This window comes from Myotis lucifugus, unplaced genomic scaffold, assembly GCF_000147115.1.
Source record: "Myotis lucifugus unplaced genomic scaffold, Myoluc2.0 scaffold_219, whole genome shotgun sequence".
Taxonomy (NCBI): Eukaryota; Metazoa; Chordata; class Mammalia; order Chiroptera; family Vespertilionidae; genus Myotis; species Myotis lucifugus.
In genome coordinates this window covers 58,880-73,059 of record NW_005871267.1, presented here as the reverse complement: position 1 = coordinate 73,059, position 14,180 = coordinate 58,880, and the positions used below count along the sequence as shown (strand labels likewise).

Genomic DNA, 14,180 nt, shown 5'->3' with positions numbered 1-14,180 from the left:
TGGGAAGGGGTGGGGGCTTAGTGTACTCGGCGCACACTGATTGGTGGCTTACGGTATGGTCCATATAGGACAAGGGCTTATGGTATTTGGCAGGTGTGGATTGGTGGTCCAATGTATAGTCCATATAAGGTACATGGTTAGTCACTCAGGTATTTCCCGGCTGCAGGTTACGTCATACTTCGCCCATCAGTTGGGGGAAGGAGGATCTATCAGCTAGTTTAGCAAATATTTCCAATATTTAGAACTATAGCTCTTCAATTCATTTGTAATACTGGAATTTTATGTCTGTGCTCTGAATCATACAGTCTTAGCTTTGAACTTCAACACCATCTTGTATAGCAGTTTCATCCCTCAGGTCTTCCTTATGACTTGAATATCATCATGGAATTGAATTCATTGAATGTCATTGATGTCATCATTCACAAAGCCAACACTTCCTGCTCCATTTTGGATACTATTCATGATAAAAGGCCTTGGATACAGAAGATGACCCTTTTTGTAGCCTGCCAATTAGAAGGAATATGGATAATAGAGAATGATTGCTTAGTTTGGAATCATAGCTGTGTTTTCAATTAAGCATATGCTGCGAAGTTTTTATTTTTGGTGGCTGAGGGCAGAGATTTAGGGGCTGTGGCATTTAGTGATTAAAGCAGATACTATGGAAAGGCAATAATTTAATAGAGTAATACTACAGTTTTAAAAATTTGTTTGAAATCTCTTTGTGAAACTTATGAAACTAAGAACCATTTAAAAATGTATTTGGAACATGAAACTGAATGTTTATATGTCATTGTTTCATTTTTGTGGCCAAATTTTATCCAATTTGGCTTTTGTCAAAAAATAAGTGATGTGACTTTGTGACTTTTCCACAAGTCACTTTTTTTTTGTAATGATGGATTTGATAATCTCAAATATTTCTTTATTTAATGTTTTTCTCTATAAGTCAGTTATCCCTTTAAATTATTTTAGTGAAAATAGACCTGGCCTCTATATTTTATGAATATGTTGTAAATGCCAATCTCTAAAGAGTTCTGATTTTTATTTGGGAAGCTTTGTTGGTAAATAAACATTTATTGAGTTTTTTCTTTTTATCAAACTAGAACACACAGATTTGCTTGAAAACATTAACAAAGAACCAATAAGAAATAGCTGTGAATTAAATACTAATGTGCTGAGGGGGGCATCTATCCAGGGTCAACCAGGAGGAAGGATGTGAATCTGGAAAGTCTTCCTGAGGCGGTGCCTTGTTCCTTAGATAGCTCCATACATATAACAGTAACTTCCATTTTCCACATTTATTACATTGTCGATTGCAGGATGCTGGCTCCTTCCCCTTCCTGCCCTCTGGATTTTTTGTAAACAGTGGTATTTATATATAAAAGAATCTTAGAGTTTAAACAGCATTTTCACTTGATTTTTATAACTACCCAATGAAATAAGGAGAGCCATTGTTTTTATCCTTACTTTACAATATGAAATTGAAGCTCTGAGAGGCTATATCTTACTTTCCATGACTTATGAGACATAGTTTTCTTTCTCTTCTCCTACCTTAAACTTACATGTCCTGGTTGCAGTGGGAGAGTAGTTTATCTATGTTTTAGGATTTGCCAAAGTGTCCCTTGCATCATTGTGAAGATAAATTTTAGTATGGCTACATTTAATAGTGTCCTTATTAAATGCTTAACTTTTTGGTCAGCATTTACCATGAAAATGGACAGGGTCTGTTTTTCTAACAATCCTATATAATAAAACCCTAATATGCAAATCGACTGAATGGTAGAACGACTGGTCAGTATGATGCACACTGACCACCAGGGGGCAGACGCTCAATGCAGGAGCTGCCCCCAGCCCGCAGGACTCTACCTGTGGGGAGTGAGGCTGGCGAGCGGGTGGCACCAGGCCAGCCAAGGTGTGTGCGAGCAGGGGGCCCTGATTGCCCGGCTGGTCGCCCCACAGATTGGCCCTGATCACTGGCCAGGCCTAGGGACCCTACCTGTGCACCAGGTCTCTAGTGATTTAATAATTAGAATTGGTTGCTAGAGGGGAGATACAAAATTTCCTTTTCTAGAGATTATTTTGTTTACTTGTCTTGTTTTAAATAAACTGTATTAACTTTTCTCTGGCAGAGATTATCTGATTATGGATGATTTACCACCTTCTTTAAGGATCAGATTGTTAGAGTTGTTTACATTGTTTTGGTGTTTCTGTTTGTCAGGTAATACATTAACCTCATTATTTTATTTTTATAAGTATATGAACTATTCCTGGTATATAGTAAGCACTCAGTAAGTAATAACTAAGTGGAGGAGTCAGAATATAGTAAAATCAAAAAATATGTCAGATAATACATATTCTAAGAAAAATAAAGGAGGAAGGGAATAGATAATGAGTGGGTGGGTTTGGTGCAGCTTACTTATAATCTATAATAATAATCTATAATAATAAAAGCGTAATATGCTAGTTAGACCAGACGTCCTTCCAGATGACCTTCCAGACAAAGCCAGGGCTGCAAGGGAAGCCCGGGTCCCGGGTGACTGCTGGCGGCTGGAGGGAAGCCGGGGTCCGGGTGCCAGAGGGAAACTGGTGCCGGCAGCCAGGGGAAGGAAGGCCTACTTTTGCACGAATTTCGTGCATTGGGCCTCTAGTTTTATTTAAAAGGACCAGGGAAGATCACATCAAGAAGGCAACATTTCAGCAAAAAAGCTGAACGAAGTGAAGGAAAATTGGGAATATTTGTGAGAAGAGAATTCTGGATAGAGATGACCAATGGTATAAAATTCTTTAAGTGGGAACTTGTCTGGTGTGTTTGAGGAAGAGCAGGAGTCCTGTGAGGTGCAAGGGCACAGGAGGGAAGATAGGAGAAGATGAGATCAGGGAGATAAGGGTGGGGGCAGATCATGAAAGGCCTTTTAGGCGATTTTAAGGACTTTGTTTTTATTCTGAGTGAGATGGGAAGATAGTGGCAGTTTTTTTTTTTTTTGCAGAGGAGTGACTGTATCAGCTGTTTCAAAAGGATCACTCTGGTTGCTGTGTTAACAGACTGGGATGCAGAAGCTTGGAGACTGGTTATAGACAATTGGAATCATCAGGAGGGAGATAATAGTGGTGGCTGAAGAGGCAGAGAGAAATGATTGGAACTGGACATGTTTTGTAGGTGCAGTCAACCTTATTTCCTGACTAAACATGTCATGTAATAAGAAGCTCCCAAGATGACTCTAAAGTTTTTGGCTGAAGAAAGTTTAGGATAGAATTACCACTTACTAAGGTATAGAGCTGGTTTCCAGAAGAAGAGCAGGAGTTTGGTATTAGACATCCAGAATTGGTGTTAAATAAGTTATTGGAATCTGAAATCCCAGAGAGAAGTGTGGGATAGCATTATAAATTTTGGTTTATCAAGTTAAGGATGTCCAAGCTATAAGCCTGGATGAGATTATTAAGCAAGGGGAAGTGTACATAATGAAGATAAGAGGTTCAAGGACTGAGCGTTAAGGGGTGTTCCAGTGTTACGATATAAGAAGGTAAGAAGCAATCATTACAGGAGACTTGAGAGAGAGTGTCTAGTGACTAGTGAGGTAGCCATTAAGTGTTTTGGAATCCCAGGGTAGAAAGTGTTTCAAAGAGGAAGGATCAACTATGTCAAATGCTACTTATAGACGAGGACTAAGTGTTGACAATGGAGTATAGCAAAGTGGAGGTTCTTGATGACCTTTAAAAAAACATTTTTGCTGGCCTGATGGAAGTGGGTTCAAGAGAAAGTGAGATGTGAGGAATTGGAAGCAGTGAACATAAACATCTCTTTCAACACTTGCTGTAAATAAGCTCAGAGAAATGAAGTGGTAGTTGGAGGGGTTGAGAGAAATAATAGCATGTTTCTATATTGGTTTGAATGATTGAGTAGAGAGGGAAAATTTTGAACCAGAGGGAAGAACTGATAGAGTTTCTTGTGTAGGTGAGAGAAGATGAAGTTTAGTGGAGAGCTGGCTTGAGATGGGAGTATGTACAATTTCTCCCTAGTAAGAGAAAGGAAGGCAGAGTACATATGCATAAGTGTACATAACTTGTGATCGGGGGAACTTGTGGAAGGTCTTGATTCCTTCTGTATTTTTTAGTGAAATGGTAACAGATTATCTATTAAAATTCAGGATGGAGAGGGTAAGGAAAGAAAAAAAAATCTGAAATAGTAGTCTAGAAGAATGAGGATATATGGATGAGGAAAATGTGGTGTGATTGCTGGGCAGTATAGAGGCCTAGTTGAGGTAAGTGATCATCAATTCAAAGTAAATCCAGGGCAGATGGGTGTATTTTTTTCTCGAGACTATTCAACTGTATGGATGCAGGTCTGGAGTAGGCAGAGAGTTGGCTTTGACTAGCATTTCGGTGTTGCCAGGTAAGTACCATGAAGCAAGCAAGAGCAAGGGATTTACTGTAATGACAGGCCATGGAATTTCATAAGTTGGGGAAAGAGAGAAGTGAGGACATGAAATAGAGTCAATGAAAGATAGTAGGAACAATGGAGGTCTTCATATGATTGAACAATTGAAGATGTTGGCTGGTGTACTAGAGAGAATGAGCTGGTGGTTTGAAATTTAAATTAAGGAGGGCTTACAGTTAATTGGTAACGCCAGTGTTAAGGGGATGATCATGATCTGAGATACAGTGGAGGACAAGATCATTGGAGCAGAGGAGGTCAAGGAGCTGAGAAGCGAGGTGTTAGATGCTAATTTATATGAATACTGAAATCATTAAGAGTTATGGCAATTGTATAAATATTAGAAAGAATGATGGTGATCCTGAAGTTAATTCTTCAAAGAATCAGGGAGAGTGACATAGATTGGTAGATAACTTCAACAAGGAGGAGGGATAGTGTATAGAATACTGTGATGACATGAGATGAAGAGATTGAATACTTGGGGTCTTTAGACAGAGAAAGGAAGAATAGTCTGAAAAGTAGTAATGAGGAAAAAGACCCAATGTCCAGACCCAGTGGTTGGAGAGTGGTATATGAGAAAAAATGAGGGCTTATTTTCCCATTTGAAAGAGCTATAGAGAGAGCAGTGTCCTTGGGAAAACCAGGCTTTAGTTAGAGTAAAAGGTAAAGAGACCATTTAAGAAAGAGAGAGAAAGTAGAGGGACTTTTGCTAAAGATTGACTTTAAAATCCAGAAGCACAGGAATTGGGGGAGGGAGATGGTTACTTGAAGATGGGATCAGAAGAGGGAATTAGAGTCTGGTAGTTCTGATCTCTTATGGGAACTGCTGAAAACAGAGATAAAGGTTATAATGAAGTTAGTCCTTATAGTTTTTAGAATGGCATGTGGTGAGGCTGTAAGTGTTGAGTGGTAGGTAAGGGTGAGGTTCTGTAAGGTCCACTCACAATTCTGGGATCTCCTCTTCACTTCACCAATGGTATTGGGGCGGCTGAAGGAGAAATGGAGGGACATTCATACTCCAGAGATTTGGATTTCTGATGCCCTTTCTTAACTTCTACTGATGGAAGCTGGACACTGGGGGAATGAATGGCCTTATTTGGAACACAAGGAGCTGAATAAATGACCAATTATGAAGTAGATTTTATCATCTCCATTTTATACATGAAGAAACAGACTCAGAGATGTAGAGCATCCCGCCCAACGTCTCATGACTACTGAGTAGTGGAGTAAGGAAATGAACTAGTCTTAAACTAGTCAGGGAACAGTAACATTCTATGAGATAAATTGTCATTTACTTTGAGATCCTACGGTAACACTTGGATTCATGCTGAATTCTAAATGTGGGATTTAATTAACATTTGAGTTTTTCATATAGAATGTTTCTTGTGTTTTTTGTCCAAAAACTTTTAAAAAATTATGGGAAACAGTCCTAAATGCACAGCTTTCTGCTGGCCTGTTCTTAACCCACTTCTAAATCCAGTTTAGCTTTATCTTCTGAGGGAGCATCCCCTGATTATTCTTAACTGAACTTCGTCTTCATACAGTGAGCATGTGTGATAGAAGTATGTGGGAGGAGTGTGTGTGTGCTCACGCACATGCACTCATTTTATCTCCCCAGTTAGATAATAAGCACCCTGAGGGTATTTCTCCTTTTGGTTCTGTACTCCTGTCAGAAGCAATGTGATATAATCAAAAGGGGACCTTCTTCTATAGCTGGTTCTGCCACTAATTTGATATTATATTTGAAACCATTCACTTCAATTTTCTGGGCTGTACTTTATTTGTAAATGAGGGAGGTTTCACTATCACGATCTCCGAGGTCCTTGAAAGTTATAATCTACTAGAGGCCCCGTGCATGAGCACAGGTAGGGTCCCCAGGCCTGGCTGGTGATCAGGGCCGGTCGGGGCCTTCCGGCTGCAGGCCGCAGGCCTTTCTTCCCTGGAGCCTTCCTTCGTTCAGTGCCGCCCCCTGGTGGTCAGCACATGTCATAGCGGACGGTTGAACTCCCAAGGGGACAATTTGCATATTAGCCTTTTATTATATACGATAATTTACTAGCTGGCTAGCAGAATAATTGGTTAACTAATGCCTATATTTGCATTTGAAAGGGACAATTTAAAAAATATTATTTGGTGTAATTCTAGTTACTTACCATACAGCTTAATGACATTGTAAGATGTGGGCTGTAGCCAAACAGGATCAGAGAGAAATAGGGCCGGAGAGAGGTGAGTCAGATGGTACTAGCAGCAAGTATTTGGGACCAAGAACACTAAATATTGAAAATGGTCTGTTCTGAGGTGATAACTGAAGCTTTGAGAATCCATGATATTTCTGAGAGAGTGAGTACAGAGAACAGAACCAAGCTCAGAACTTTTAAGAGAATCTATATTTAGAGAGCAGCTGGAAGAAAAGAACCTAGAGAAGTCGAGAGAATATTAAAGAAAGCTAGTACATTTTAATGACAATGGAAGTTTAGAGAGAAAATCCCAACAGGGAGGCAGTGACAGTAATGTCACATATTGCAGAGAAGAAGTTAAGGAAGACAAGCACTGAGAGAAACGACCCTGGAGGTCATTAATGACATCCAGGAAGTAGTATCAATAGAGTAGTTGAAGGTTGAATTCAATGTGTTATTAATGTTTCTGACAAATCATTGTTGAGTTCCTCCTAAATGTCCAGTGTTGTGTAAAGTGGATGTCTATGTGTATACAAACACACACCCAAAGGAGACTGGATGGGACAGGATAGAGAGCATAGAAGGAAGGACTGCCCTTGAACCCTAGAAGGGTCATGCTGTCATCTAAGACAGGAAGAGAGGGAAGCCAGAAGTTGAAGACGACCATGCCTCATTGCCTCAATTTTTAAATTCAAATTAAATTATTGTTTCTAAAACATTATATAGAGTGTTGACATAATCATTGGTTTGGCATATCTATTTAATAAATCCATTGGATTTTTCTCTTCTTTTATTTAACATTACATAATATTGGCTACCTATTTTGAAACACTCTTCTTGGCTTTCACAATGTTTCTCTTGATTCTCCCCTCTTTCTATTTTTTCTTCACACCTACCTCCAGTCTTTTATGAAAATGAATGTAGTTCTGTTCACTAATTCTCACATCTCTTCTTGCTTTATATGCTGTTCCTGGGCTACATGATTCAGTCTCATGGATTTAGCTATCACTTAGCTATAATCTCTCCAGGGAGTGCCCAAACTGGACAAGTTTCATATTTCCACTTACATGATGAACACATCCACTTGGATATTTTGCAAGAAGCTCAAATTCAACATTAAAATCTATTGTTTATTCTACATATCTATTCAAACTCTTCTTTATTTCTTATATCATTATGTGATCTATTCCAATAGTCTAAGTAATCTAATTCAGTAGCCTGTTAACTAATATATCTTCCTCTAGAATCCCCTACTCCCCCAATTGATACTTCATAACTCTAACAGCATATATGACACTTCTGTTCAGAAATGTTTGATGGCTTCCGGTTGCCTACAGAATACAATCTTATCATGGTTTATTTATAGAACACAGCTCAACCTTTCTTGCTTTCAACCTGCCATGATTCACAGCGGACAGTCACATTGGTTTCCCCAAATTTTTTACTTATGCTGTTCTGTCTAGAATATTTTTACTCTTCCACTCTACCACCAAATCTTACTAACAGGCCAATGTCCATCAAAACTGACACATCTTTTCATGTATCTCAGTCATATCCAATCTTTTCCTCCTCTATCTTCCTACAGTATTTTTTAAACAACTCTTATACAGTCAGATTCGTAGACAGTTAAATAGGAGTCTGCCTCTCCCATGAGACATCATTTGGGAACGCATCTAATGTTGCTGTATCACATGTATCTTCACAGTGCCACTCATCCAACATAGAGTAATTAGTAAATCAACATTGCCATGAATGAATGAATGAATGAATGAATGAATGAACGAACAAATGCATGGTCAGGTAAAATCTGAAATGCTTTGGCCTACTAGTGTATATATGGTGTGCTGCACATTTCCCCGTGGATGTCTTGATACCAGCTCAGACTTAAGAATTCCAAGGTAGAATTCATCCCTCTTCAAACTACCTTCTTTTCTTTTCTTTTTAAAATATATTTTTATTGATTTTGGAGAGGAAGGGGGAGGGAGAGAGAGATAGAAACATCAGTGATGATAGAGAATCGTTGATTGGCTGCCTCCTGCCTGCCCCACACTGGAGATATAGCCTGCAGCCAGGCGTATGCCCTGATCGGGAATCAAACCTTCCCATGACCTCCTGGTTCATATGTTGATACTCAACCACTGAGGCACACCGGCTGGGCACCTACTTTTATTTTTTTGCTCTCTAATTTGGCACACTGGTTTCTTCATCAACAAGATTGGGGTCATATTTTGTCCCTTTTCTCTCCCTTTCTCATCATGTCAAGTCAGTTGCCAAGTTCTGTTGATTTTATCTCTACAGTGTCTCTTGTATCCACTCCTATTTAATTTTTACTGCTAATTTGGGTCTTTAGTACCTCTGACTTGAGGAGGTCTCCTAATAGTCTACTAGCAGATTTCCTGCTATTATCATTCATTCTTTGGCCTATTAAAATAATCTTCCTAAGGCACAGAAACTTTCAGTAGCTTCTCACTGTTTTAAGAACTGCCCACCGGTTTTTTAGGACCTGCCTCAGTTTAATCAAAACCTACCTTTTCAGGTTTATCTCTGTGTTTTTTTTTGTTTTTTTTTTCTGTACATCAGATTATTTATTCACTTGATTCTTAGATTCACTTGTTGATAGATGCATATTTGTTGTTCACAATTTGTATCTTTACCTTTTTCTTCTTCCTCTTCTTAAAGGGTACCGATCAGCATTTCGTATAATACTGGTTTAGTGGTGATGAACTCCTTTAGCTTTTCCTTATCTGTGAAGCTCTTTATCTGACCTTCAATTCTGAATGATAGCTTTGCTGGATAAAGTAATCTTGGTTGTAGGTTCTTGGTATTTAGCACTTTGAATATTTCTTGCCACTCCCTTCTGGCCTGCAAAGTTTCTGTTGAGAAATCAGCTGACAGTCGTATGGGTATTCCCTTGTAAGTAACTGAGTTTCTTTCTCTTGCTGCTTTTAAGATTCTCTCTTTGTCTTTTGCCCTTGGCATTTTAATTATGATGTGTCTTGGTGTAGTTCTCTTTGGATTCCTTTTGTTTGGGGTTCTCTGCGCTTCCTGGACTTGGAAGTCTATTTCTTTCACCAGGTGGGGGAAGTTTTCTGTCATTATTTCTTCAAATAGGTTTTCAATATCTTGCTCTCTCTCATCTTCTGGTACCCCTATAATTCTGATGTTGGTACGTTTGAAGCTGTCCCAGAGGTTCCTTACACTATCTTCGTATTTTTGGGTTCTTTTTTCATTTTGCTTTTCCGGTTGGGTATTTCTCGGTTCTTCGCATTTCAAATCTTTGACTTGATTCTTGCGCTCCTCTGGTTTGCTGTTGGGAGTCTGTATAATATTCTTTATTTCAGTCAGTGTATGCTTACTTTCTAGATGGTCCTTTATCACACCATCGAGGGTCTCATTAGATTTCCTGTACATCTCATCAAGTTTATCGACAGACTCTAGAAGCCTCTTGAGAGACCTCAAAAGTGTGGTTCTGAATTCAATATCCTCCCTTGATAATTTTGTCCTGTTTCTTTGTCTCCGCATTTTTTACGCTTTCTTGGTGCACCCCCTAGTGGTCTTTGTGCGCAGTCTTGTTGTAGTTAAGCCTTGATTGTTATAGTTAATACTAGAGGGATTTGACCTCCAGGCCGACTGGCTGTGATAATCAGCTGTGTCTGAAGTGGAAGAACTTGTGTCCTCTAGGGAGGTGCTAATCTAGCCTTTGCCTGAGGCTATCTGGCAAATGCCTCTGTGCAGGGCTTGGGCGGGGCGGGTCCCACAGGATCAACAGGGCGGAGGAGGGAGCAGTTATGGCTGCTCTCAGTCCGTGCCCAGGGGTTCTGCCTCTCTGTCCCAGCAACCACTGCAAACCTCGGAGGGACCGTAGCCAGACAGTCCTGCTTCTCCAGTTTAAGTCTGGGTCCCTAGAGACTCGCCCGGATCTGGAGCTCAGAGTCTGAGGCTCCCTCCGGATTGAAACAGACAACCGCACCCTCAGCCACCAGCCCGCGCCGCGCGCACTCCGCACCTTAGTATTTTACTTCAGCACTGCGCCTCCTCTGATTCTCGGTTCCTCCTAGTTGTAGAACTTCCATTCAGCCAGCCTTCCTGTGGTTCTGGATGATGTCCGTTCCGTCTTTTAGTTGCATTTTTGAAGTGGTTGTTCGAGGCAGCAAACTCCGGCGTTACCTATGCCGCCATCTTGGTTTTCATCTCTGTGTGTTTTAAGTAACCTATATTTCAACCAAAGTGGTCTGCCTCTTAAAATAGCTTTTAACATGCCCTGAATTTTCCACTTCCCCTTCTCCCCCTTGCTATTCATTTGCTTAGTGAAATGGTTGAGAAGGTGTTAAAACGTTTACTATATTCTGGCTAACCTCAAATGCTGTCTCTTTCTTAAGCCCCTAAATTAAAGCTGTATATGAGCTTTTCAGGTTCCAAACTTCCAGGTGTTTTATTTCTCTCTCATTCATATTTCATGTTCTACATTGTGTTGTGTTTTTTAGTGCACTTGAATTTAGTACCTTGGAATGAAGGCTCATTAGAGGCAGCAACCCCGTGTTAAATATTTTTCTCTTTCTCTAGGAGTTCCTAGAACAGTTGTATCTTGCATACAGTGGGTACTCAGGAGTATTGGTTAAACTGAGATATGGGATAACCAAAAGAATATGCTAGTGAAGGGAGATGAGAATTTATAGTATCAGAACAGAGAAAAGACCATTATTTTTTATAATCAGGTCATTAATAATTATAGAAAGAGCCATTTTAGGGGTTTGATAAAGGCAAAAGCTAGATTGCAAAGGATTAAGGAGTGAGTGGGCACTGAGAAAATGGAGCCAGTGAGGATAGACAGTTTGTGGTAATGTGGAAGGTGGCTAAACTCTGAAGAAATGGAATATGGTCTGCAGATTTGGAAAGACTTGTGAAAGAAAACCACAAGTCTCTTTGTGTAGTGTTTGAAAGAAAAATGAGTGTGCTGTCGGAAATGCAAGTGCCAAGTTTATTCCCAAGTCATGTGTTTTCATTTTTCACCTTGGCAGCAGAGAAGTACTCCACATGAGCCAGGCCACTGAAGCTAATTATGGGTTCCAGTGTTCTGAGGTCACAAGGTTAGAGTAAGTGTGCAAATCACAGCGTCAGAAGTCTTGTAAGCATAACCCTGTTGGGTGCTGGCAAGGGTGATGTTCCGAGTCAATTGAGTTTATATTCCTCTGTTCCAGTTCATTCTGATGAAATTATTTAGGGAGGAGAGTTACTGAGACAAGTATATATAGATATTTGGGGGCTCTATCCCTTTTATTATGACAGGTATATTTTGAAATGTAAGACATTTAAAATAAACCATTACTTAGCTAAATTAGAATATTTTTGAAATGTATTTTAAAAGATAATTATAGTTTCTGCTAAAATCACTTAATATGAGAACAGTAGAAATATTTAAAGAAACATGGCTTACATTTCTTGATAGGATGCCATAGCAGGGGTGTTGTATATATTTATACAGTGATAGCCCAGAGCTCCTGAAATAAGTTTAGCTATTGGATTTAATTTTCTGGTGACTCTGTTGTACATAAACTTCTCTTACAGACTTTATTGTAAAAAATACAATATCGGAATATTTCTATTTAGTCTATGAGTCTTAACTTCATATTCAAGACTAAGTCTGTGATTACATAATTAGAAAATACAGTGTGAGGCAAAATAGGTTTACAGTTGTGAGTATGCAGAACAGTTTATTCTTGTATTATTATTTGTCATATTATTTTGCATAGAACTAGAAACCTACTTTTGCCCCACCCTGTATATATAGACACAAACACATATACATTTATTTTTTGGCAATTTAATTTTTCAATATTTATCTAGATATTGTATGACCATTACAAATTATAGAATAGTCATTTCAGAAGCCCTAGATTACATTAGAATTAAAAGGGATCATTTGGGCCAGGGTTCTTAATCTTAAAGTCCCTGATGTTATAAGCAATTCATAGAATAGGTTTCATGAGAGTCTTAAGAAGGTATATAATCACCAAAAAACTAACCACTAAAGTAGTCTGGTCATTACTTTTCACAGATAATGAAACTGGAATGAGGAATGGGAATTAAGTCACATGGCCAAGGATACTGCTGTTAGCTTCATAGGACTAAAAACCTGGTTTTTCAATTCCCAACTACTACTTTAATCGTCCCAGTGGAAATAACAGATTACTACCAGTTGTGTAACGATTATTTGTCATTCACTTAAGACATAGTATCTAAAGAAATATTTTCCCCAGTGTGATAAAAAGTTTTAAAATGGAAATGGGACCCTATATGTGTTATATAAAATAATATATACACAATAACTCATGAAAGAAAAATGAGATTTTATCTTCCCTTACCCTTGTTTTACCCCTTCCCTTGTTTTTCATTTTGTATTGGATGTTCTGATCATTGCCTCTGATGAATTTGATTAGAATAACCCAATCTTTTGATCATTCTTTCACTCATTAATTAATTCAACAAATATTTCTTGAGTGTGCTCTGCCAGGCACCATGCTAGGTCCTAGGAATAGAATGGTGAGCACAATTGACATGTTTCCTTGGTAAAGTTTGTATTCTTCAGGGACATAGATATTAATCAAACATTTACAAAGAAATGTAAGAACAGAGGAAAGAATGAGAAGCACACAGTGCTTTGAGAACAACTGCTAGGAGCACTGGTATGGGACATTGGGTCAGATTTCAGTTGAGGAAATGGTGTTCAAATGAGAACTTAAGTCAGGAAGGCGTTTGGTAGACCCATGCTCCCTGCAGAGGAGCCAGCTTATTTAAGGATTTCAAAGAAGGATGGTGTGGTTTGACTCAGGAGAGCAAGGGGGGGCGGAGGGAGAGAGAGAAATTCATGCATTGGTAGGGTCCCTAGCAGCTGCTAGCTGCCAGCCAGGGCCTCCCTCTCTTTCCCCAGCCTGTCCCACCTTCTGTTCAAACTCCTGGAAGAACTCCTGGTCGAGGGGACAATTTGCATACTACGCTTTTATTATATAGGTTGCTCATTCATATCGAATTTCCCCATATGTCTAAAAAAAAATCTCTTCGTAGATGATTTTTTTGAATTAGGATTCAGTCATATATTATATATAGTTAACCTCTTAATTTAGAGCAGTTTCCCCCCACTTTTACTTTTCATGTCATTGCATATCTGCAGATTTTTCCTTTAGAAGGTCCAGCATTCTGGATTGATTCTTTGTGGTTTATTTTATTGTTCTTGTATACTTGTGCTATCCAATACATTAGCGCATGTATGTGGCTTTTGAGCACTTGAAATATGGCTATCTAAACTGAGATGTGCTGTAAGTGTAAAATTCATACCAGATAGTACGAAATAAAGAATAAAAAATATCAATATATTTTTTCATTAATAACTTTTTATATTGACATGTTAAAAGGATAGAGAAAGGTTATTATTGATGACAACAAAATAGTTTTCCATTGGGACTGTCCTGTTGTTTTTTAAACTTTATAGAACTTGCAAGCCTTTTTTTAAATTTATTTTTTATTAAATCTTTATTGTTCTGTTTATTACAGTTGTTCCTCTTTTTCCCCCCCAGAGC

The 14,180-nt window shown here is 38.8% G+C and overlaps 1 protein-coding gene across 3 annotated transcripts in view; it reads left to right on the top strand.

Annotated features, from left to right (window-relative positions):
* The window catches only part of LOC102428817 (myotubularin-related protein 2), a 79,359-nt gene that overhangs the window by 17,172 nt on the left and 48,007 nt on the right, over positions 1-14,180 (top strand). The window lies entirely within an intron of this gene.